Consider the following 24,911-nt stretch of genomic DNA (forward strand, 5'->3'; position numbering starts at 1 on the left):
AAGACTGGGTAGGAGGAATCTCAGACTGCAGCAGTCTTGAAGGGGCACATGGGAAGCCTTGGAACAAAGACTGCCTATCAGAGAAGTTCTGCATCCAGCAGAATTGTCCAGCTCTGGTACCCCACTGTGATTGGTCCTTGGTGGGAACAGCCTGGGGAGGGTGTGACCTCCATAGGAATGCTGCAGCAGATCCCAAAGGTGCAGCAGCTGGGGGCTGTCAGCTCATAGCACTCCTTCCAGAAGGTTCTTTCTTGCAAATCAACCTCTTTGTGCACCTCCATAGCTGTCACAATTTTATGTTTATTCTTAATTTTCTCTTTTTTAATCCTTACCAACAGACAAAGTTACCATCTTCTGAATTTTTACAAACATTTGCACATCAGGCTCTTTACAGACACTGCCTTTCTTTTTCTTCTCTCTGCCTTTCTTCTTCTTTGTCTGGTTATCTTCTACTCAATCTTGAATCATTAGTCAAATAATCCTTCCTTTATGATGTCTTACATACCCCAACTTCCTTTATGTCACCTACAGATCTTGGCGATACTTCAGTAAAGCATTTGTAATATTTTATTAAGTTGTTTACAAGTGTTTACAATACTAAATTTGAAAACGCCTTTAGAGAAGGAGCTGTACTTTATTTTTGTATCCTTAACTCCATGATTTCCAAACCGTACACGAAGGTGCCTCAAAGTACTTCAACAACTGGGTATCATGGGATAATGTAAATTTTTAAGAAAAACAATTGGTGTTGTTGTTCAGTCACTCAGTTGTCTGCGACTCTTTGCGACCCTATGGACTGCAGCACGCCAGGCTTCCCTGTCCTTCACCATCTCCAGGAGCTTGCTCAAACTCGTGTCCATTGGGTCGGTGATGCCTTCTAACCATCTCGTCCTCTGTCATCCCCTTCTCCTCCTGCCTTCAGTCTTTCCCAACATCAGGGTCTTTTCTAATGTGTTGGCTCTTTGCTCAGATGGCCAAAGTATTGGAGCTTCAGCTTCATGAACATCAGTCTTTCCAGTGAATATTCAGGATTGATTTCCTTTAGGATTGACACAGCAAAAACTGCTGTTAAATTGCTTGGATCTTGGTCTTCCCTTGTAGCTGTCAGTCAAGAATCTGCCTGCAATGTGGGAGACCTGGGTTCGATCCCTGGGTTGGGAAGATCCCCTGGAGGAGGGCATGGCAACCCACTCCAGTATTCTTGCCTAGAAAATCTCAGTGGACAGAAGAGCCTGGTGGGCTATAGTCCATGGGGTTGCAAATGAGTCAGACATGAGTGACTAAGCACAAGTACAAACTACTTAATAAGTGGAACTGTTAGGTATCTCTTTTGGCATAGAGTTTCTGTGAAAAATTCACTGTGACACTGAAGGTTCTGTGAACTGAGAAAATTACAGAAGCTCTGTCCTAACTCCCAGTAAGCACAGTGCTTGGTACATAACATCTGTTAGGTAAATGACTCAATTATTGATTTTAGATCATTTATCTTGTAAACATTTAATCAGCACATACTCTCTGTGCCAGCCATGTGCTAAGTACTTTATATGCCTTATGTCATTTATCCTTCCAACAGCCCTTTGAAGGAATTAATATTATTATCTCTAGTCTAAAGATTGGGAAACCGAGACATAGAATGATGAAGTAACTTTCCCAAGTTCACACAACTGAAAAGGTATGGAGCTTATATTCCAAAGCCCATTCTATTAACTACCACATTCTACATACAAACTCCTAAAATATTTTCAAAATAACAAGTGGTGAAGTTGATATAATATAATAGAATCACATTCACTTTATTACAGTATATATAGAGTGACCTTTGAGAGTTAAATAGGTGAATTCATTATGGGATACCATTTCAACAAGCACTATTGACTGCTGTGTACAAAATGCTGTAAAGGATACAAAGATGAAAAAGAAACAGTTCTGAAACTGACAATTTTGCAACAAAAATAAAGTAATTTTCACAACAGTTTTATATTTTTAAGATATTCTGCTATTCTGACCTCAGTCTGCCAGTGAACCTTTTCCTCTTATATCTACATTTTTCAGAGAAGCTCCTAGGGATTTAGTTTTATCAATTCAGTTAGCTTCTTCATACTAGGGTTGCCATTTTTACTGTTTATACAAGTCACTAAACTTGCCCTATCTAGGGTTCAGCAGCTTTGGGCAACTGAAAGAAGATCCCTCTTTCCCTGTTTCCTCTCCTTTCTAATTTAAGAAGGATTCTGAGTTGACAGATTAACAGCAGCAGCAGGTATATAGGGATTAACCTGCTTTAGAAGTTGGACTTTATTCCACCAGGCTCCTCTGTCCATAGAATTCTCCAGGCAAGAATACTGGAGTAGGTAGCCATTCCCTTCTCCAGGGGATTTTCCCAATCTAGAGATCGAACCCAGCTTCTCACTTTCACATAGTTGATAAATTAACAGTAGCAGCGGGCACATAAGGATCGATGTGCTTTAGGAGTTGTTTCAGCAGCAGGTAGAGGGCAGTGTTCCACTGCCTTCACTTGACAAGGATGAGGAGTACCAGAAGGACAAGTCACTACACATAGGTGAGTCTTCAGGTAACCAGCATCAGAATCACCAGGAGTTTTTTTTCATATGAAGTGTGGGACTCTACTACTGACCTCCCCAAATCTGATTTTTGTAGAATCTTCCCTCTATGTGGGTTTCACATGCCTTAAAATTAAAGTAGGCCAAATCCACTCTATCTGTACCAAAAATTCAGATTGACCTATACATTTATAGTCTGCCATTGCTTAAGGTGTCGGCTATAAGTCCTACACTGTTCTGACAGATGGGAGTGTTGGTATTTAGTTAGGATTCTGATGCTGACTCTGTGTATAACCTTTAGCAAATCAATTAACCAAGATCTAAATCTGAAATTTTATTTGAATTGAATAGACTAATCTCTTATTTTACAGTCTTGAGATGCTATGGTTGTATTTTACTGAGCACAGTCACAAAACAATCTCAGAGGCTATTACTAGACCCTTAAAAAACACAGGAAAAAAATGTTATAGATAATGTATATAAATAAATAAGATAAACATAAAAACCTAGGAAGATAGAAGAAAACAGAAGAAATCATCACAGTACTTGTACTGTGCACAAGTACATATCAAAAGCCTTCCAGAATTTTGTATGAATAAATGTAAAATAAGACAGTTGCTTTTATCTTAATGACTATAATACCAACAAAAGTGGACCAGATTATGTCAATATCTACATAAAGAAATTGATGGATTTTGCACTGCCTTGTATGATAGATGTGGTGTTATTAAAAGACACAAGATAAATCAAGGAAGACAGAAAATATCTTTATCATGTGTAATCATATTTTATTGCTTGATTATATTTTAAATGCATTAAAAATTTTAGATGTAACCATGCAAAAGGGCTTCCCACGTGGTGCTAACAGTAAAGAACCTGCCTGCCAATACAGGAGACCTAAGAGATGTGGGTTCCATCCCTGGGTTGGGAAGATCTCCTGGAGAAGGAAATGGCAACCCACTCCAGTATTCTTGCCTGGAGAATCCCGTGGACAGAGGAGCCTGACGGGCTACAGTCCATAGGCTCGCACAGAGTCGAACACGACTGAAATGACTTAGCACACAGGCAAGTTTAACTTCTTACCACAAATACCAATGCAATATTGGTGATGAGTTGAGAAGATGCAAACACTGGCTTTCCAAGTGTGAAATTCCTATCTTAGAACATTTAAACTTTTCCTGAATGTGAAGAACTAGCTAGAGGAGCGTAGTGTATACTCCTGGCTGAGATTTCCAATGGGAATTAAGTGTATGGGAAGTTAAGATAGAAGCCAAGCGTTTGACCATATTAAGCTTTTTAGAATATACTTTGTCAAAACAGAAGGCCATTTTTTGAGATGTGGCTGTGGAAACATATTTCTGAGTTTCTTGATAGATATAGGAAACTACAGAAAAAAACTTGTGAATTTAGAAACAAAATTTCTCACATAACTATATATAGGCAGAAATCCCCAACAACATACTAACAAACTGAACCGACCAATATATAAAATTAATTATATACCACAAATAAATGAGGTTTATTTCCGGAATGCAAGATTGGTTCACTATCCGAAATTTAGTAAATATAATCTACCATATCAACCAAGTAAAGAAGAAAATCACATGATCATGTCAATCAATACAGAAAAATATTTGGTAAAATTCAAAACTGTTTCATGATTTTAAAAAATCTCTCAGTAAATTAGAAATTGAGGGAAACTTCCTTGGGTTAATAAGGCAAATCTACCAAAAAAAAAAAAAAAAAAACTATACCTAATATTCCACTTAAAGGTGAAAAACAATGTTTTCCCCCAAGATTGGAAACAAGAAAAGGATGTCCAGTCTCATTGCTTGTATTCAATATAGTACAGAAATATACAGTCATTGCAATAGGGCAAGAAAGGTAAATGTCAAATACTGCAAAGTATGTGAAGGAATTGGATCTCTCATACATTGCTGGTGGGAAAATCAAATGGTGCAACCACTCTAGATAGTAGTTTGGTCATTTTTATTTAACTAAACATGTCCTTAGAGGATCCAACAATGGCTGTTGGACATGATCTTAGAGAAATGAAAATGCATATTTACAAAAAAACCTGTACATGAATATCCATAGTGACTTGTTCATAATAGCAAAAATACTAGAAGCAACTCAAATCCCTTCAATAAGTGAATGATTTAAAAAATTCTGATATCTCCATACAATAGAATACTGCTCAGTAATAAAAAGGAATGAACTAATGATACATGCAACAACTTGATTGGACTTCAAGAGCATTAGGCTTAGTGAACAATGTCTCAAAAGTTATACATGTGGGCTTCCCTTGTGGCTCAGCTGGTAAAGAATCAGCCTGCAATGCAGGAGACCTGGGTTCGATCCCTGGGTTGGGAAGACCCCTTGGAGAGGGGAACAGCTAACCACTCCAGTATTCTGGCCTGGAGAATTCCATGGACTTCTATTCTATTCCATGGACTTCTAGTCTATTCCATGGACTATAGTCCACGAGGTCACAAAGAGTCGGACACGACTGAGTGACTTTCACTTTCACATATCCCTAGTGCCTAAACAGTGGCTGGATCATCATGGGACCTCCATAAATATTTACAAAATAAAGGGGTAAATTGAATGAGAAGAGAAAATATGAGGACACTGAGTTCCAGTTGCTGACACTTGTTAGAAGCAGTCATTTCAGCTAGACTATAATGACCTATGGGGGCTTCTGGCATGAAGCAAGCTGTTGGACTTCAAGAGCATTAGGCTTAGTGAACAATGTCTCAAAAGTTATACATGTATGATTTCATTTATATAGCATTCTATTTTTTAAAAAATTACGGCATAATTGCCTTACAATGTGTTCGTTTCTGCTGTACAATGACGTGAATCAGCTATCTGTATACATATATCCCCTCCCTCTTGAGCTTCCATCCCACCCCTCTAGGTCTTCACAGAATACGGAACTGAGCTCCCTGTTCTATATAGCATGTTCCCACTAGCTATCTATTTTACACATGTTAGTGTATATATGTCAATCCTACTCTCCCAATTCTTCCCCCACACCCCCCTGCCCATGTCCACATGTCTGTTCTCTACATCTGTGTCTCTAAAAAGCTATATAAATGAAGGACAATTTAGTGGTTGCCAGGTGACAGTGGCAGGAGTAGGGTAGTGTGTGGGTGTGAATTCGAAGAGCTAGTATGAAGGAGCTCTTTTCTTGTGATGGAACAGCTCTGTATCTTGATTATAGCACTAGTTATAGCAAACTATGCATAAGATACAATTATATAGAAATACACAAGCACACACATACATGGAAATGCAGGTTAAAAAGATGGTGCAAACTAAAAATAGTCTGTATTCTTATAAGGTACTTATGTTAATTTACTGGCTGGACTTTATACTATCTATAAGCTCTACAAATGCTATCATTAGGGAAAGAGAAGGGTACATGGAACCTTTTGTACCTCTTTTTTTCAACTTCTTATGAGTCTATAATTATTTCAAAAGAAAATTTTTTAATGTGGATAAAACAAAATGGGCTTTTTTTTGCACAAATATGCATACCTGGTATGTTTCTGAGGTCCCGGCATTATTCACTGCCTAGAAAAATTGAAGAACAGGCTCAGGTCCCAGGTGATATTGGAAGATCACAAGATTCTCCATTCTAGTAAGCAATTTTAGCTTCTGTGCAAACTCAGCAAGTCAATTTGGCAGAATTAGATAGTGATTTAATATTAGGGTCTTTCATAATCATTTCTCCAACCTCATCTCCATCCATCTATACATATGGCATGGCACAGTAAATGCAGTGGACTACTTTCTGCCCCACCCGCCTTGGACAAAATATATCATTACAGATCTGAGTCTTTTTCCTGCTCCCTTTTTCTAGGAAGGCCCCTTTCCTCATTCTCCACTGGTGAAACTTACCTCTCAGATGCCCTTCATTATTACCATATTGTAATGTGGAGCTTTTGATCAGTTTAAACCTGTTCTGGAGATCATAAGTTACTAGTGAGAAGGAATCATATCTTACTTATCCTTAAAATACAGTGCCTGGCTTCATGCTAAATAGATTTTTTGATGAAATTAATTTAATGTAATTAAAATGAAGATTGAGGAATTGTTGAGTTTATGAGCTGATAGGTGAGCATTCTATGTGAATAAGAAGATTTAGAGATAATAAGTTTGGAAAAATGGGTCCCTTCCCTCTAAACAGATAAGCCAAAAATTAACAGAAGTCAAAGACTCATTAATGGCCTGGATTAGACAAGACTTGGCACAAAAACATGAAAGGAAGAAGACCTTTGTAAAGAGAAAAGTGAAGATCATTTTATCCAATTTAAAGTGTTAATAATATGTAAGTAGGAGGAAAATGGCATTTCCAAGACACTAAGACACATGATGCCATTTTCCCACTTGAAAAAACAAAGTTAATTCACTGTTGATTGTTGTTCCACCATAAACAGACCAGTTATATGTTTTACTTGGACTTTGAGACCACCAGTTGGACCCACTGATTACTCAAATCCTCAGGTATGACTAGTATTTTAAAGAATTTGAATACATGTTAAAGAAGAATAACAGGAGGAAAGATTGAAGGCAGGAGGAGAAGGGTATGACAGAGGATGAGATGGTTGGATGGCATCACTGACTCAATGGACATGAGTTTGAGGAAGCTCTGGGAGTTGGTGATGGACAGGTAAGCCTGGAGTGCTACAGTGCATGGGGTCGCAAAGAGTCAGACACGACTGAGTGGCTGAACTGAACTGAAACTATTGTGCAGGTTGCTCACAAATCTTCAGTCTTCTCTCTTCCACACACTGGGTCATTCCTGGACAGAAAGTAATCAAAAGGTTCGATTACAAAAGTAATCAAAAAGGCCCTTTTATATCAGGCTATAAGAGGCCCTGAAAGAGGTGCCTTAAAATCACTACCATTCTGATTGAATTTATAACACTTCCCAAGGAGCACATTTTCCTCACCATTTCCTGGTTGAGAGGAAGTAGCAGAAGCGAGGCAATGTGTAGCTATTGACACAAATTTGTGTATGTGATCAGTGACTGGCTCTGGAGGAGAGAAAAAGAAGGTTTATATTAATACCATCAAATTTTCCAAACACTCAGGTTTACATATTTACACAATAGCAACCCCTTTCTTTGCTTCCTCCTTTGGATCTCATCTACTCTTCCACTCATTATCTACTAGCACTTACCTGGAGAGAGCCTGGGCCATACCCAGGAAGTCCTACAGTGCTGCCTTCACTGGGGCTCAAACTAGACTTGACCCTACCAGCTTTATAACCAACATTGTCCCTCCTAATGCTTCATGACACAGGCCTATTTTTACCAATGTGTGCACAAGCTTTATTATGCTTCTTTGATGAACACTGTGAGAAGAACTAGCCATTCACTTTCTATTTTACCTTGTAGTTGGTTTTACACTGACCTGTTTCTTCCCTGTCATTGTTCGTAGATATCTGAGGAGACACTGTGTGTGTGTGCTTAGTGGCTCAATGGTGTCTGACTCTTTGTGACCCTATGGACTGCAGGAGCCCTCCAGGCTCAGGGATCGAACCCACATCTCCTATGTCACTTTCACTGCAAGCAGATTCTTTACCCACTGAACCATCAGGGAAGCCCAAAGAGACACTAGTCTACAACCAAAACCAAAGCAAACACCACTTATTTCTAAAATGCTATTTGAAACATACTAATATATTTTGTGGTCAGTTTTACCCCATTTCATTTACTCCTGAACACAATAACAAATAATTTTGTCACTTAGATACAATATTTTTAAAATAGAGGCCACTGCTATATGAGCTCAGAATCAGGTGCCACCAGTGGCACCATTTTCATTTCTGTGTGTCTGTGTTAGTCACTCATTCATGTCTGACTCTTTGAAACCTAATGGACTATACCCTGCCAGGCTACTCTGTCTATGGAATTCTCCAGACAAGAATACTGGAGTGGGTTGCCATTTCCTTTTCTAGGGGAACTTCTCTTCCTGACCCAAGGATTGAACCTGGGTCTCCCACATTGCAGGCAGACTCTTTACCATCTGAGCCACCAAGGAAGCCCAGACAGCAAAAACCATGCTGCTTCTCAGAGCAGCTTTCGCATATTAGCAGATCTCAACAATCAGAGAAAGATGAGTTTTCAATAAACCAATAGATAAAAGTTTTTATTTTTATGATTATAGTGGAAATAATGTCTTTTAAAAATTAAGCAAGTCTCTTGTAGGAAGCATATACATTAGAGAAGTGGTCTTTTACAGAAGACATCCTGTGTGTTCCAGCAGCATACTCCCCTCTGGTCACCAGAATGATAAGTTCTAGGGGTGTCCCCTACATTGGTTATGTGGGTTCTTCTGTTGTGGCAGGCTGACTGCTATGGGCAGGCTGGTAGGTTTGACAGTCTCTCAGTCTGGTTGGTTGTCAGGCTCTGCCTTGTGTGGAGACTACTGGCCAGTGGTTGGCAGGGCTGTGTCACTATAGCAGTTCCTTAAGCTTGTGCTGGCTCACTAGTGGGCAGAACCAGGTTCTGGGGTGTGTGGTTGCAGAGTTGGCATTCTTAGAAATACTGTCATGCTGCTGGTGGGTGGGTCTGGTCCTGAAATGACTAGCTGAATGTTCTTGGGTGGTGCAAAGCTGGTACTAGCCCCCTGATGGATGGGGTTGAATCCCAGTGTGGCTGGCTGAGGAGTCCAAAGTATCTCAGAGATGGCGTTGGTGTGCTGGTGGGCAAGTGAGGATGGGACCCAGGAGATTCCATGTCTAGTGCCTGCACTTTGATGTGTGGAGCCAGGACTTGGGCCCTCTGGTAGACAGGGCCATGTTCTGGGCAGCTATGGGCTCAAAGGTTCTTAAAGCAACCTGTCTGCAGGTAGGTAGGGCTGTGCCACTGCCTAGCTAGTTGTTTGGCCTGAGGCATTCCAGTACTGAAGTCTGGTGGATGGAGATGGGGCTGGGTCCCAAAGCTAGTAAGATAGAGAAAGGATTCCAAAATGGTGCTTGCCTGCACCAGTGTACATGTGGTAAAAGGAGCTCCACAAAATAGAAACCACCTGTGTCCGTATCCTCAGGGTGAGTTCCAGTTGCCTCCAGCCTATCCAGTAGACTCTCCAAGATCTGTAGATGGATATGAGCCAGGCTCCTTTCGAGTTACTGCTCTTGCCCTGGGTGTGAGAACAAAGGATATCCTGTGTATGCCCTCTAAGAGTAGAGTCTATATTTCCCACAGTCCTCTGGGTCTCCTGAAAGTAAGCCCCACTGGTCTTCTTCAAAGCCAAACATTCTGAGGGCTCATCTTCCCAGTGCAGGACCCCTGGGCTGGAGAGCCCTGTGTGAGGTTCAGACCTCTCAGTTCTTGCGCAGAATATCTGCAATTGTAGTTATTATCCCATTTGGGGTTGCCCACCTGGGTGTGTGTGTGTGTGTGTGCACATGCACACACGCTCAGTTGTTTCCAATTCTTTATGACCTCATGGACTGTAGCCTGCCAGGCTCTTCTGTCCATGGAATTTTCCAGGTAAAAAATGCTATTTCCTACTTCAGGGCATCTTCCTGACCCAGGGATCGAGCCCACATCTCTTGCATCTCTTGCATTGGCAGAAGGATTCTTTACCACTGTGCCACCTGAGAAGCCCCACCTGGGGATATAGGTCTTGACTATACTCCAACTTTGCCCCTCTTACCCATCTTGTTGTGGTTCCTTCTTTATATCTTTAGTTGTAGAAGGTCTTTTCTGGTGGGTCATGCTTTTTCTCATCAGTAGTCTCTGTAAATAGTAGTAATTTTTGTGTGTTTATGAAAGGAGGTGATCTCAGACTCTTGCCTCTCCACCATAATGGGAACTCCTTGAGTCTGGGTTTTTTTTTTAATATTTTTAAAGATTAAATTACTTTATATTATTCTTTTTTTGTTGTCACTATGTTATCTGAAGTGTTCTGTGAAAATAAAATACTTAATGATACCTGAACCAGAAAGCTAGAAATGTATTATTATCTTTCACCTTAAATATTGCAAAACTGAGCCAGAGTTTATGAACTCGACTTTAAGATCCATACAACAGATACAAAAATAACTAAAGAATTTCTTCTGAACAGGAAATCTTGATAAGAGGTTTGAGATACATGTTTAATGTTCAAGACCAGCACTTAAATAAGAGACATCAAATCCCACAGTATTTGATCTCGATTAACCTGGACAATTTCTTCAAGAGAATTTTTTAAATGTATTTATCAGTAGTATGTATAATTCAATATCACACATTTGCAAAACAATAAGAATTTACTCTAGAGGAAGGGCATCAGCACAAGCTGAAAGTGTTTAGAAGACAAGCTAATTTATAACCATTGCACTTAACAGCAACTTTATAAACATGAAAACTACAAAGTTACTTTTCTTTTTAGTTAAAAGGAAATATAGAGAAGTTGATCTACCATTCATTATTTCCCTCAGTGAGTCTATACCTGTGGATTAGATATAGACAGTACTGTACAGAATCATCAATGAATCAACCCACATCACACCTTTTTGGAAGAATAACTTTACCTACATTAGGAAGATATTATTGGGAAGCCACTGTGACATAGCCTGTCCTTCCTACTTAGTGGCTCATTTTTAAGTTCTGTATTGTTACAGGCACACATAAATGTAGGCATCTGGGACTCTTGCTGATGGGGTTAGGGACTTTCAGGTAAAGTGGGTAGTGACTGCTCTGAAACCTTGTGTATTTAGAGGGAGCCGCTGACAAACTGTTTCACAACCGCACATGCTCATAAGATGAGGTATCATTAGGAAAAGTCACATAAAGCTACTGCAGCTGCGTTATATAAAAAGTGGGGGAAATTTAATAGAAAATGTCATCCTTTGCAGAATGTTGATTGCCTATTTTTTTCCCATAAAGCCTTCTCGTCAGAGGGGATCCAACAGCTGTGAGAAGGGTCCTGTCACTGATGTTCCCAGACATCGTGGTGTACAAAGCTCTCCATATGCTGTTTGGCATCTAAAACGCTCTGCTTTCTTTCCTTTTTTTCTTCATACTACATGATGGAATATGGAATATTTTATCCTTGGGAGGATAGAGCGAGGACTAGCTTTTTGACACTGGAATTTCAGTGTAAATAAGAAAAACAGCTGCTGAAGCCATGAGGTACTATTTTTCTGCATTCTGGATCCAGGAACCCTAAAGCTGTAACAATTATATAGTTCTGTAATGTTAAGGATTTCTCTTAACAGATGGTAGTCATTACAAGTTACTTCAGGGCATAACTCTTCAGAGGCTAAGATGAAAATTTGTCCCATGCAAAAAAGAAAAGAGATTTGATGGAGAAGAGGCAGGGTCAAGTGCTTTTTTAATCATGTTAGAATTCTCCAACTTGAAAGTTCTATTTTCTCATAATTAGTTTTAGAAAGGTGACATGGTCATGAATTTTACATCATAAAAATCACTGGGCTTCAGAAATTTAATAGCTATGTGTCTTCACTGAGTTCAAAATAATCCCATAATTCTTGTCAAATGCTTTACAATCAACAATTTAGAGTTTATTATCATTAAGAGGATAATGGTTTATGCTATTTGGGTGTACAAAATGCTCCAAACGAAATATATCATGGACTGCCACAGCCCAAAATAATTGTCAGTGCCATGCACATAGTGGATATTCATTTGTTCATTAATTTATTCCTTCCACAAATATCTATTGAGCAGTTCCTCTGTCTTAGGTACTGTACTAGAGGTGCTGAAGATGCAACTGTGAGCAAGAAAAACAAAGCTCTCTTTTCTCATGGGCCATACAACCCCTTGAAACACAGACACACAAATAGAGACACACACATACACACTAGTATAAATGAAGGAGTGACATACTTTGTGACATACTGTGACATACCATGACTAGTGACATACTAGTACAGTGTGCTAGACTTCAATATGCTCCCATGATTCCTATTGACAGGTATTTACACTAAAGGGTGACGAGATATGCCATGCTCAGAATATACTTTTTTTGTTATAAGGATTATTTTGACCTGATTATGTTGAGCAACAGCAGATACAAGGGAAGCTCTGAAAATAAGGTTGAAATTACCCTTTTGTAAGGGATATTTACATTTAAAAAGGAAATCTTCCATTTGTAAGGGTATCTTTCTCTCTGTACCAGAAAGAGAGGATGACTAAATTACAAGAAAGTCTTATTACTGGAGATGGCACTGACTTAAATCTGAATAACAAACCTTTCTCTTGTTTACCTTACTTTTCCAGATCACTTTCTCATAATTGGTCTCCCCCCACACACCTCTTTCTTTTGTATTTAGCTGAAGATAGTATTTAAGCCAGATCCGAGAGTTACTCATTTTCCCCTGGGTATCTCTTATGTATACATGAGATGTAAATGTGAATAAACTTCTCTTGTTTTTTCCTCTTGTTAACCTGTGATCTGTTACAGGAGCCCCAGTTGAGAACGTAGAAGAGCAGAAGGAAAATAAATTTTTCCTCCCTGACACCTTTGTGTAATCCTTTCACACTGAGCAGGATCTGTGATCTGTGACTTGCTTTTAACCTGTCCAGTGTGACAAAGGTGGTAGCCTCTAGGTAATCATGTGTAGACATGATTACATAAGTATGTAGCACTCATTTTGTTAGTCTGTGTGTGTGTGTGTCTTTCCACCACAGACTTTGAAGACTCGCTCTGCTGATGGAGTTCATGACAAACTAGCCCAAAATATGGCACTGTGGCCATTGAATAGTTTAAGGTGAAGAAATTTGAAAAAAATAACTGAAGCAAGAAAGTCTCTCTGACTTCCTCACTTTCCCTCCTCTCCTAAAAGTGAAAAGTGAAAGTTGCTCACTCCGACTCTTTGTGACCCCATGGACTGTATAGTCCATGGAATTCTTCAGGCCAGAATACTGGAGTGGGTAGCTGTTCCCTTCTCCAGGGATCTCCCCAACCCAGGGATTGAATCCAGGTCTCCTGCATTTCAGGCAGATTTTTTACCAACTGAGCCACAAGGGAAGTCCAAGAATACTGGAATGGGTAGCCTATCCCTTCTCCAGCAGTTCTTCCTGACCCAGGAATTGAACCAGAGTCTCCTGCATTGCAGGCAGACTCTTTACCAACTGAGCTATCAGGGAAGCCCTTTAATCTATATACTATATGCTTTTCTCCCATTAGTCTGTCTTCATCCGTTTAATTTTCAGACCTAGTCTGGGATCCTAAGAATCAAGGAAAGCATTTTCCCCTCCTACACTGCCATAAATCCTACAGCCCCAAGGAAAATAATTCTGCCAATAACCTGAGGAAACGTTAAAGCAGACCCTTTCTAAGTGGAGCCTCTGATGAGAACCCAGTCCTGACTGACATCTTGACTGTAGCTTTGTGAGACACTAAGCAGAGGATTGAACTAAACTGTGCCTGGACTCCTGATCCACAGAAACTTTGAGATAATAAATGTATGTTGTTTTGTTGCTAAGTTTGTAGTATTTTGTTATATGGAAGAGAATATTAATGCAGACAAAACTGGAATCTTGTTTTTAGGTCATAGAGATAGCTATCACTCTAAAATAGTTTAGTCATTTTCAATAATTATGTTACGTCTTCTTTGAAAAAATATGTTTTTAAAAGTATTGCATTATTGGACTTCTCTGGTGGTTCAGTGGATTAAGAACCCTCCTACCAATGCAGGGGACATAGGTTCAATCCCTAGTCTGGGAAGATGCCACATGCCATGGAGCAACTAAGCTCGTGTACCACAACTACTGAGGCCACATTCTAGGGCCCATAAGCCACAACTCCTGAAGCCTGTGCACCTAGAGCCCATGCTCCTCAACAAGAGAAGACATGGCAATAAGAAGCCCGCACACCACAACTAGGGAAAGCCCGTGTGCAATGAAGACCTAGTACAACCAAAAACAAAAATAAATAAACACTTAAATATTATTTTTAAAATAGTATTGCATTATTGGATCAAATAACTGTTTCATATTTTTGTTTGAAATATAAAAATCATATTTTCATATGTTTGTCACATAAATTCTATGAAGGCTTCCCGGTGGTACTAGAGGTAAAGAACCTGCATGCCAATGCAGGAGACAGAAGAGATTCAAGTTCAGTCCCTGAGTTGGGAAGATCCCCTGGAGGAGGGTATGGCAACCTACTCCAGTATTCTTGCCTGGGAAATTCCATGGACAGAGGAGCTTATCAGGCTACAGACCATAGGGTCGCAAAGAGACGGAAACGATGGAACTGATTTAGCACAAAGCATGCACACTCATCTGATGGATGGGTCAACCATGTAGGACCAGCCTTACCTTGACTGAATAAACTAATTTATAAATAAACCCACGCTGGTCTCATTTCTGCTTCCCACTCAATGAGCCAGGACAATGGACCCATCTAAGTAGCTTAATTATAAATAGCTTGATGTACATAAAACAGTTTACCAAGAGTGTTTGCTAACTTCATCTCTCAGTCCTCTCCCTAAGCCGGTGAGAAAGGAAATTTCCTAAAGTTTACAACAAGGAACCTGAGGCTGGGAGAATAAACTAAAATCATATCATTAGCAAGTGGTAAAGGTGGGACTCAAACCACCAAACATCATCAGAAAGATAATGCATTGTTCATTTTCTTCTACCACAGCTGCCTGCAGAGGAAATCAAGTGGTCTGTCCCTGCATTTTCCCCTGAGCCAGCAGAGCCTTTCAAAGCTGACTTGGAGCTGAGATAGTTCCCCGCTCATTTCTTTACAGGAAGTTTAAGCCATCATCAATGCACTCCTTTCAATTAGAAACAGCTACAAACAACATGTGTGCAAAAGGGAATGAGCAAAATGGGGTGTCTCCTCCAAGTAACTGCTTTAGTCAAAACCAGTAGATATACTCCAAGCATGGGCTTCCCCAGTGGCTTGGTGGTAAAGAATCCACCTGCAATGCAATAGATGCATCGAATGCAGGTTCAATTGCTGGGTCAGGGAGATCCCCTGGAGGAGGGCATGGCAACCCACCCCAGTATTCTTGCCTGGAGAATCCCATGGGCCAAGGAGCCTGGTGGGCAACAGTCCATAGGGTCGCAAAGACTTGGACATGACTTAAGTGACTGAGCATGCACACATGCATGCTCTAAGCACTGTGCTGGGTACTGAGAAGAGCGAAATGAGGAAGAAATACTCATTCTAACCCCCCCTCCCTGCCACACACACAACTACCACCACCACTAGGAGCTTTCAGTCTAAGAGAAATATAGAGACTTACATGACTTCATTGATTTGCTGAGTCCAAATAGAAGGCACTAAAGCAAGGGTATTTCAGGACCACAGTGGATCAATGACTCTACCCATGGCTTTCAGGGAAGTCTTCTGACAGAATGAGCCTTAGTGGAGGACTACAAAGGCAAGTTAAGTTTCAGGGAAAATCAGAATTCAAAAAGACACATGCAACCCAGTGTTCACTGTAAAACTATTTACCATAGTCAGGACATGGAAGCAACCTGAATACCCATCAACAGAGGATGGATAAAGAAGATGTGGTACACATACACAATGAACTATTACTGAGACATAAAAAAGAAAGAAGTTGGGTCACTTGAAGAGACATGAATGGACCTAGAGACTGTCATACAGAGTGAAGTAACACAGAAAGAGAAAAAACAAATACTGTATAATATATTAATGCATGTATGTGGAATCTGAAAAAAATTGTTATAGACAATCTTATTTACAAAGCAAAAATAGAGACACAGACATAGAGAAAGTTATGGTCACTGAGGGGATAAGAAGGAGAAGAGGTGAATTAGGAGTTTGGGATTGACATATGTACACTGCTGATACTGTGCATAAAATAGATAACTGATGAGAATCTACTATATAGCACAGGGAACTGCTACTCAGTGCTCTGTGGTGACCTAAATGGGAAGGAAATTCAAAAAGGGGGGAATATATGTATATGTACAGCTGATTCACTTTGCCATATAGCAGAAATGAACACAACATTGTAAAGCAACTATACGCCAATAAATTGTTTTTTTAAGTTTCAATTATCTGTTCTAGGCAATCAGTAGGCAAGGAAGGCATGGAAGATGGAAGGACCTTGTAGTGGACAGAAATGCTCAACAGTTGAGTGTTGATAATAAGTGAAGCACAGGGCATTAAGTAGTTAGAGAGTAAACAGTAAAACTCATCACTTAAGATATTAAGCTAACCTTAATCCTAACTCTAAACTTAGGCTGCATGTGTGCCTGCCATATGCCAAGTTCTGTGATTAGAACCTTACCAACAGAAATTAATTCAATTCTAATAATCAGTTCAGTTCAGTCACTCAGTCGTGTCCAACTCTTTGTGACCCTGTGGACTGCAGAATGCCAGGCATCCCTGTCCATCACCAACTCCCAGAGTTTATTCAAACTCATGTCCATTGAGTTGGGGATGCCATCAAACCATCTAATCCTCTGTTGTCCCCTTCTCCTCCTGCTTTCAATATTTCCCAGCATCAGGGTCATTTCCAAGGAGTCAATTCTTCACATCAGTTGGCCAGAGTATTGGAGTTTCAGCTTCAGTATCAGTTCTTACAATAAATATTCAGCTCTGATTTCCTTCAGGACAGACTGACTGGATCTCCTTGCAGTCCAAGGGACTTTCAAGAGTCTTCTCCAACATCAAAATTCAAAAGCATCAGTTCATTGGCACTCAGCTTTCTTTATAGTACCAACTGTCAAATCCATACATGACTACAGGAAAAAACAGCTTTGACTAGACAGACCTTTGTTGGCAAAGTAATGTCTTTGCTTTCTTATATGCTATCTAGGTTGGTCATAATTTTTCTTCTAAGGAGCAAGCATCTTTTAATTTCATGGCTATAGTCACCATCTGCAATGATTTTGGAGCCCCCCAAAAATAAAGTCTCTCACTGTTTCCGTTTCCCCATCTATTTACCATGAAGTGATGGGACTAGATGCCATGATCTTAGTTTCCTGAATGTTGAGTTTTAAGCCAACTTTTTCACTCTCCTCTTTCACTTTCATCAAGAGGCTCTTTAGTTCTTCTTCGCTTTCTACCATAAGGGTAGTGTCTTCTGCATATCTGAAGTTATTGGTATTTCTCCCAGAAACATTGATTCCAGTTTGTGCTTCATGCAGCCCATCATTTCTCATGATGTACTCTGCATATAAGTTAAATAAACAGCCTTGACGTACTCCTTTCCCGATCTGCAACCAGTCTGTTGTTCCACGTCCAGTTGCTTCTTGACCTGCATACAGACTTCTCAAGAGGCAGGTCAGGTGGCCTGGTATTCCCATCTCTTTCAGAATTTTCACAGTTTGTTGTGATCTACATAGTCGAAGGCTTTGGCATAGTCAATAAAGCAGAAGTAGATTTTTTTTTTCTGGAACTCTCTTGCTTTTTCAATGATCCAATGGATGTTGGCAATTTGATCTCTGGTTCCTCTGCCTTTTCTAAATCCAGCTTGAACATCTGGAAATTCATGGTTCATGTACTGTTGAAGCCTGGCTTGGAGAATTTTGAGCATTACTTTGCTATCGTGTGAGATGAGTGCAATTGTGCAGTAGTTTGAGCATTTTTTGGCATTGTCTTTCTTTGGGATTGGAATGAACTTTTCCAGTCCTGTGGCCACTGCTGAGTTTTCCAAATTTGCTGGCATATTGAGGGCAGCACTTTCACAGCATCATCCTTTAAGATTTGAAATAGTTCAACTGGAATTCCATCACCTCCACTAGCTTCATTCATAGTGATGCTTCCTAAGGCCCACTTGACTTCATATTCCAGGATGTCTGGCTCTAGGTGAGTAATCACACCATCATGATTATCTGGGTAGTAAAGATCTTTTTTGTATAGTTCTTCTGTCTATTTTTGCCAACTCTTCTTAATATCTTCTGCTTCTATTAAGTCCATACCATTCCTTTATTGTGTCCTTTATAGGTCCTTTATGGTGTCCATCTTTGCATGAAATGTTCCCTTGGTATCTCGAAGTTTGTTGAAGAGATCTCTAGTCCTTTCCATTCTATTGTTTTCCTCTATTTCTTTGCATTGATCACTGAGGAAGGCTTTCTTATCTCTCCTTGCTATTCTTTGGAACTCGGCATTCAAATGGGTATATCTTTCTTTTACTGCTTTGCCTTTCATTTCTCTTCTTAAGACCTCCTCAGACAACCATTTTGCCTTTTTGCATTTCTTTTTCTTGGGAATGGTCTTGCTCCCTGCCTCCTGAACAATGTCCCAAACCTCTCTCCATAGTTCTTCAGGCACTCTATCAGATCTAATCCCTTGAATCTATTTGTCACTTTCACGTGTATAATTGTAAGGGATTTGATTTAGGTCATAATCGAATGGTCTAGTGGTTTTCCCTACTTTCTTCAATATAAGTCTGAATTTGGCAATAAGGAGTTCATGATCTGAGCTACAGTCTGATCCTGGCCTTGTTTTCCTGACTGTATTGAGCTTCTCCATCTTTGGCTGCAAAGAATTTAATCCGTCTGATTTTGGTATTGACCATCTGGTGATGTCCATGTGTAGAGTCTTCTCTTGTGTTGTTGGAAGAGGGTGTTTGCTATGACTAGTGCATTCTCTTGGCAAAACTGTTAGCCTTTACCCTGTTTCATTCTGTACTCCAAGGCCAAATTTGCCTGTTACTCCAGGTATTTCTTGACTTCCTACTTTTGCACTCCAGTCCCCTATAATGAAAAGGACATCTTTTTTGGGTGGTAGTTCTAGAAAGCCTTGTAGGTCTTCATAGAACCGTTCAATTTCAGCTTCTTCAGCATTACTGCTCGGGGTATAGACTTGGATTACTGTGATATTGAATAGTTTGCCTTGGAAATGAACAGATACCATTCTGTTGTTTTTGAGATTGCATTTCAGACTTTTTTTGTTGACTATGAGGGCTATTCGATTTATTCTAAGGGATTCTTGCCCACAGTAGTAGATATATTGGTCATCTGAGTTAAATTCACCCATTCCATCCATTTCAGTTCACTGATTCCTAAAATGTCAATGTTTACTCTTGCCACATCCTGTTTGGCCACTTCCAATTTGCCTTGATTCATGGACCTAACATTCCAGGTTCCTATGCAATATTGCTCTTTACAGCATAGGACTTTGCTTCCATTACCAGTCACATCCACAACTGGGTGTTGTTTTTGCTTTGGCTCCATGTCTTCATTCTTTCTGGAGTTATTTCTCCGCTGATCTCCAGTATCATATTGGGCACCTACTGACCTGGGGAATTCATCTTTCAGTGTCCTATCTTTTTGCCTTTTCACAGTGTTCATGGGGTTCTCAAAGCAAGAATACTGAAGTGGTTTGCCATTTCCTTCTCCAGTGGACCACATTTTGTCAGAATGCTCCACCATGCCCATCTGTCTTGTGTGGCCGTACATGGCATGGCTCATAGTTTCATTGAGTTAGACAAGTCTGTGGTCCATGTGATCAGACTGGTTAGTTTTCTGTGATTGTGGTTTTCAGTTCTAACAAAACCTGATGTAAGCACAGTTAGCATCTTCCATTTTTCAGATGAGGAAACGTGTTGAGTAACTGGCGCAAGTTCCCATGGCCAATAATTTTCAGAGTTGACATTTGAATCTATGTGATTCCAAGTGAAGTGAAAGTGTTTGTAGCTCAGTCATGTCTGACTCTTTTTGATTTCATGGATTGTAACCTGTCAGGCTCCTCTGCCCATGGGATTCTCCCAGTAAGAATACTGGAGTGGCTAGCCATTCTCTTCTCCAGGGGATCCTCCTTACTCAGGGATCAAACCTGTGTCTCCTGCATTGCAAGCAGATTTTTTACTGTCTGAGCCACCAAGGAAGTCCATTTGATTCCAAGCTCTGAGCCAAATCCCACACTGTTCTTCTAGGAAGGAGACAAGCCTGAACAACTTTGTATTTCATCTTAGCCAATAGCAAAGGTCATAAAGCTTTTTGAAATAAAGGACCAAATCATAAATATTTTAGGCTTGGAACCATATGTTTCCTTACAACTACTCAGCTCTACTGTAGTAGCAGGAAATCTTCCATAGACAATACAACAGTGAATGAGCATTGACTGTGTTGCAATAAAAGTTATTTAAAAAAACAGGCATCAGTCCATTCTCTATGTCTCTGTCTCTATTCCTACCCTGCAAATATGTTCATCAGTACCATTTTTCTAGATTTCATATATATATATATATATGTGTGTGTGTGTGTGTGTGTGTGTGCTAATATATGATATTTGTTTTTCTCTTTCTAACTTCCTTCACTCTGTATAACAGGCTCTAGGTTCAGCCACCTCAGTTCAACTAACTCAAATTTGTTCCTTTTGATGGTTGAGTAATATTCCATTGTATGTACGTACCACAACTTTTTTATCCATTCCTGTGTCAACTCACACTGTTGTATGGCAGAAAACAACATAACACTGCAAAGCAATTATCCTCCAATTAAAAAAAAGAAAAAACAGGAATCAGAATGGATATGGTCCAAGGGGCATAGTTTGCCAACTCCTGATATATAGGAAACCATCAAAGGTTTTGAAGAAAGGAATGGTTGTTACTGGTTTTGGATAGGGCTGTTCTAACAGCTTGGTTCATGCTGGAAGCCCCCTTTGGTCATCACAGTCTAGCTGAAACGACTGCTTCTAGCAAATGTCAGCAAATGGAACTCAGAGTCCTCATATTTTCTCTTCTCATTCAATTTACCCCTTTATTTTGTAAATATTTATTGAGGTCCCATTATGATCCAGCCACTGTTTAGGCACTAGGGATATAAGAACAAACAAAAATAAAATTGTTTCTCTCATGGTGTTTATATTCTAGTGTGAGGAACACACCACACACACACACACACACACACACACACACACACACACAAGCAAACAGATACAATATGCTAGGTTATAATAAGTTCCATGGAGAAAAAAATCAGATAGAACTGAGAAGACCATTTGATGTGAAGTAATTAGGAAAATAACTGATTCTGGGATATTTTGGAAGCCTCAGTGGCTCAAGAGGTAAAGAATCTGCCTGCAATGCAGGAGAGGTGGGTTTGATCCCTGTGTCAGAAGATCTCCTGGATAAAGGAATTGCAATGTATTCAAGTATTCCTTGTGGCTCAACTGGTAAAGATTATGCCTGCAATGTGAAAGACCTGGCTTCGATCCCTGGGTTGGGAAAATCCCCTGGAGAAGGGAAAAGATACCCACTCCAGTATTCTGACCTAGAGAATTCCATGGACTATACAGTCCATGGTGTCACAAAGAGTAGGACACAACTGAGTGACTTTCACTTTCAAGTATTCTTGCCTGGAAAATCCCATGGACAGAGGAGCCTGGTGGCTATAGTCCATGGGAGCACAAAGAGTCAGACACGACTGAGCATACAAACGCATAACAACAATGGGATGTTTGAACATAGACTTGAAGGAAATGAGAGAATGAGATAAATATATTAGCGAGTTAAAACCCAGTATACCTGGACCATTTGAGAAGTTGCAAGAGTGTTGATGTTGCTGAAATTGAGTAAAGATGAGTAGGATGTGACAAGAGATATGGTCAAATGAGTAGCCAAGGGTCAGATCAGAATAAGAAGGTCAAATGAGGGATATTTAAAGAGTTTTGGGCCTAATTTAAGGTGTGACTTTCAGTGTTGGCCAAATTGGGCTTGAGAAAATTTTGTGACATAATAGATTAGTATTTGTAGACACAAGGTCTTGAAGGAAACCTTGATAAATACACTGCTACTTGGTAAATGAATTGTTTTTCAGGAGAGCAGACTGTTGTCTCAGATAAATTGACTTGTAGAAATTTCCTGAAGCAAAGAGTGAAGCTATTTATTGGTTTATAGTCTTTTCCTTTCTGGGCAAGATTTTCCCATAGCAAATAACTAAGTCTTGTTGACACCGGTGATCTCAGTTCTTAGTTGCAATTGCAGTGTCATGTTGATGTAAGTAGACACATTTCACATATGTTTAAAAACATATTACATCATGATATGTATAATTCCATTTCAAAGTGCAAGAAAGAGACCCCAATTTCTGAATGCCTAAGCTAGGTGCCTTTCATGCATCATCTAGTTTTCTCAATAATCTTATAAGTGCTACTTTCAAAAAGTATAGTTGAGAAAGTTGAAGCTTGGAGGGGTAATGTGCTCACCATCATATATCTAGAAAACCACAGAGCCAGAATTAAAATTCAGGTCTTTTTTCCTCCAGAATCCACATATTGAACCATTGCAAAACACTACCTTCTATAAAACAAAATAAAAAGCTGTAGTTTTCCAACTATTAAATTAATTTAAAATGGAAGCCATTAGACTGGTATGGCTCTGATACCAAGGTGTCTGCATACAGCAAACCAAAATCTAAGCCTTTAAAATGCCTCAAGTTTACATAATTGAAATCTAATGACAACCAATCACAAACAGTCAACTAGTCTTTAGGCTATAGCCAGTCACTAATTTCCCTAGTTTGCTTCTGCCTTTTCTCTATAAAAGTCTCTCCCCAGCTTCTGTCAGTGGGGCACTCTGAACTATTTCTGGTTTGGCACTGCCTGACTGGAATAGATTTTTTGCTTAACTCAACTCTTAAAATGTGTATGTGTCTCAGTTTATTTTTTAACACAATTTTTAAAGAAATTAGTCTGTGATTGGGCTTCCCTGGTGGCTCAACAGTAAAGAATCCACATGCAATGCAGGAGATCTGGATTTGATCCCTGGGTGGGGAGGATCTTTTGGAGAAGGAAATAGCTACCCACTGCAGTATTTTTGCCTGGAGAATCCAATGGACAGAAGAGCCTGGCGGGCTACAGTCTATGGGGTCACAAGAGTCTTATATGACTTAGTGATTAAATCACCACCACCAGTCTGTGATTATGTGAAACTTCTCAATCATAGGTCTAGAAATGCAAATTATCTAGCAAAAATGAGAGAAGATCTTAGAGAAACCTAGTTAAAAGGCTGGTTCCCCTCATGGAAAGAAGTGAGTTGTTACTATTTGGAAAGTTAGCATAGGGAAGGAAAATACCTTTTCTCTCTACCCTTTTAAGTTCTCCACTGGGACTCCAGGAACAAAAGACAGATTAATAAGGGAAAGCATATACATTTAGACAACACAAGTTTTACATGACTCTGAATTCTTCATGAGAGAAGGAAATGGCAATCCACTCCAGTATTCTTACCTGGAGAATCCCAGGAACAGAGGAGCCTGGTGGGCTGCTGTCTATGGGGTTGCACAGAGACAGACAGGACTGAAGTGACTTAGCAGCAGTGGGAGTCTTCATAAGAACATGAAGACCTGAAGAAATGATTAAACTTGAATGTTCTTCTGCCAGGTTTGATGACTATTAAATATCTTTCCATGTCATGGAAATATGTGACAGGACAGAGAACATGAGGTCAATATAGTAATCTGAGAGAAATTTTGGCAAGGCCTGATCTTTGAGATTCCATCTTTGGAGGGAAAGATGTTCCTTTCCTGAAGGTAAAAGGATGGTACCTTTCACATAAGGGTTTTACAACCTGCTTCAGGGGAAGATCAGAAAGTCCTTACTGTAGCCTTTTCTCAAATTCCTACAGCTTGAAATTTCCAGTATGCCAAGGTGACATATTGTGGGGAGTAGAATTCCTGAAACCTGTCAAATGAAAATATAAGGGGATGCTCATTCTGTGAGGCCACCATCACCCTGACACCAAAACCAGACAAAGACAACACAAAAAAGGAAAACTACAGGCCAATATCACTGATGAACATAGATGCAAAAATCCTCAACAAACTTTTAGCAAACAGAATTCAGCAACATGTAAAAAAGCTCATACACCATGATCAAGTTGGGTTTATTCCAGGGATGCAAGGATTCTTCAATATACACAAATCAATCACTGTGGTATACCATAAACAAATTGAAAGATAAAAACTATATGATCATCTCAATAGATGCAGAAAAATCTTTGACAAAATTCAGCATTCATTTATGATTAAAACTCTTTAAAAAATGGGCATAGACGGAACCTACCTCAACATAGTACAGGCCATATATGACAAGCCTACAGAAAACATTATTCTCAATGGTGAAAAACTGAAAGCATTCCCCCTAAGATCAGGAAAAAGACAAGGGTGCTCACTTTCACATGATTATTCAACATAGTTCTGGAAGTCCTAGCTTCAGCAATCAGAGAAGAAAAAGAAATAAAAGGAATCCAGATCAGAAAAGAAGAAATAAAGCTCTCATTGTCAGCAGATGACATGATACTGTACATAGAGAACCCTAAAAAGAGTATCAGAAATTTACTAGAGATAATCAGTGAATTTAGCAAAGTCACAGGATACAAAATCAATACATAGAAATCACTTGCATTTCTACATACTAACAATGAAAAATCAGAAAGAGCAATGAAAA

The sequence above is a fragment of the Odocoileus virginianus genome, chromosome X, assembly GCF_023699985.2.
Source record: "Odocoileus virginianus isolate 20LAN1187 ecotype Illinois chromosome X, Ovbor_1.2, whole genome shotgun sequence".
NCBI lineage: Eukaryota > Metazoa > Chordata > Mammalia > Artiodactyla > Cervidae > Odocoileus > Odocoileus virginianus.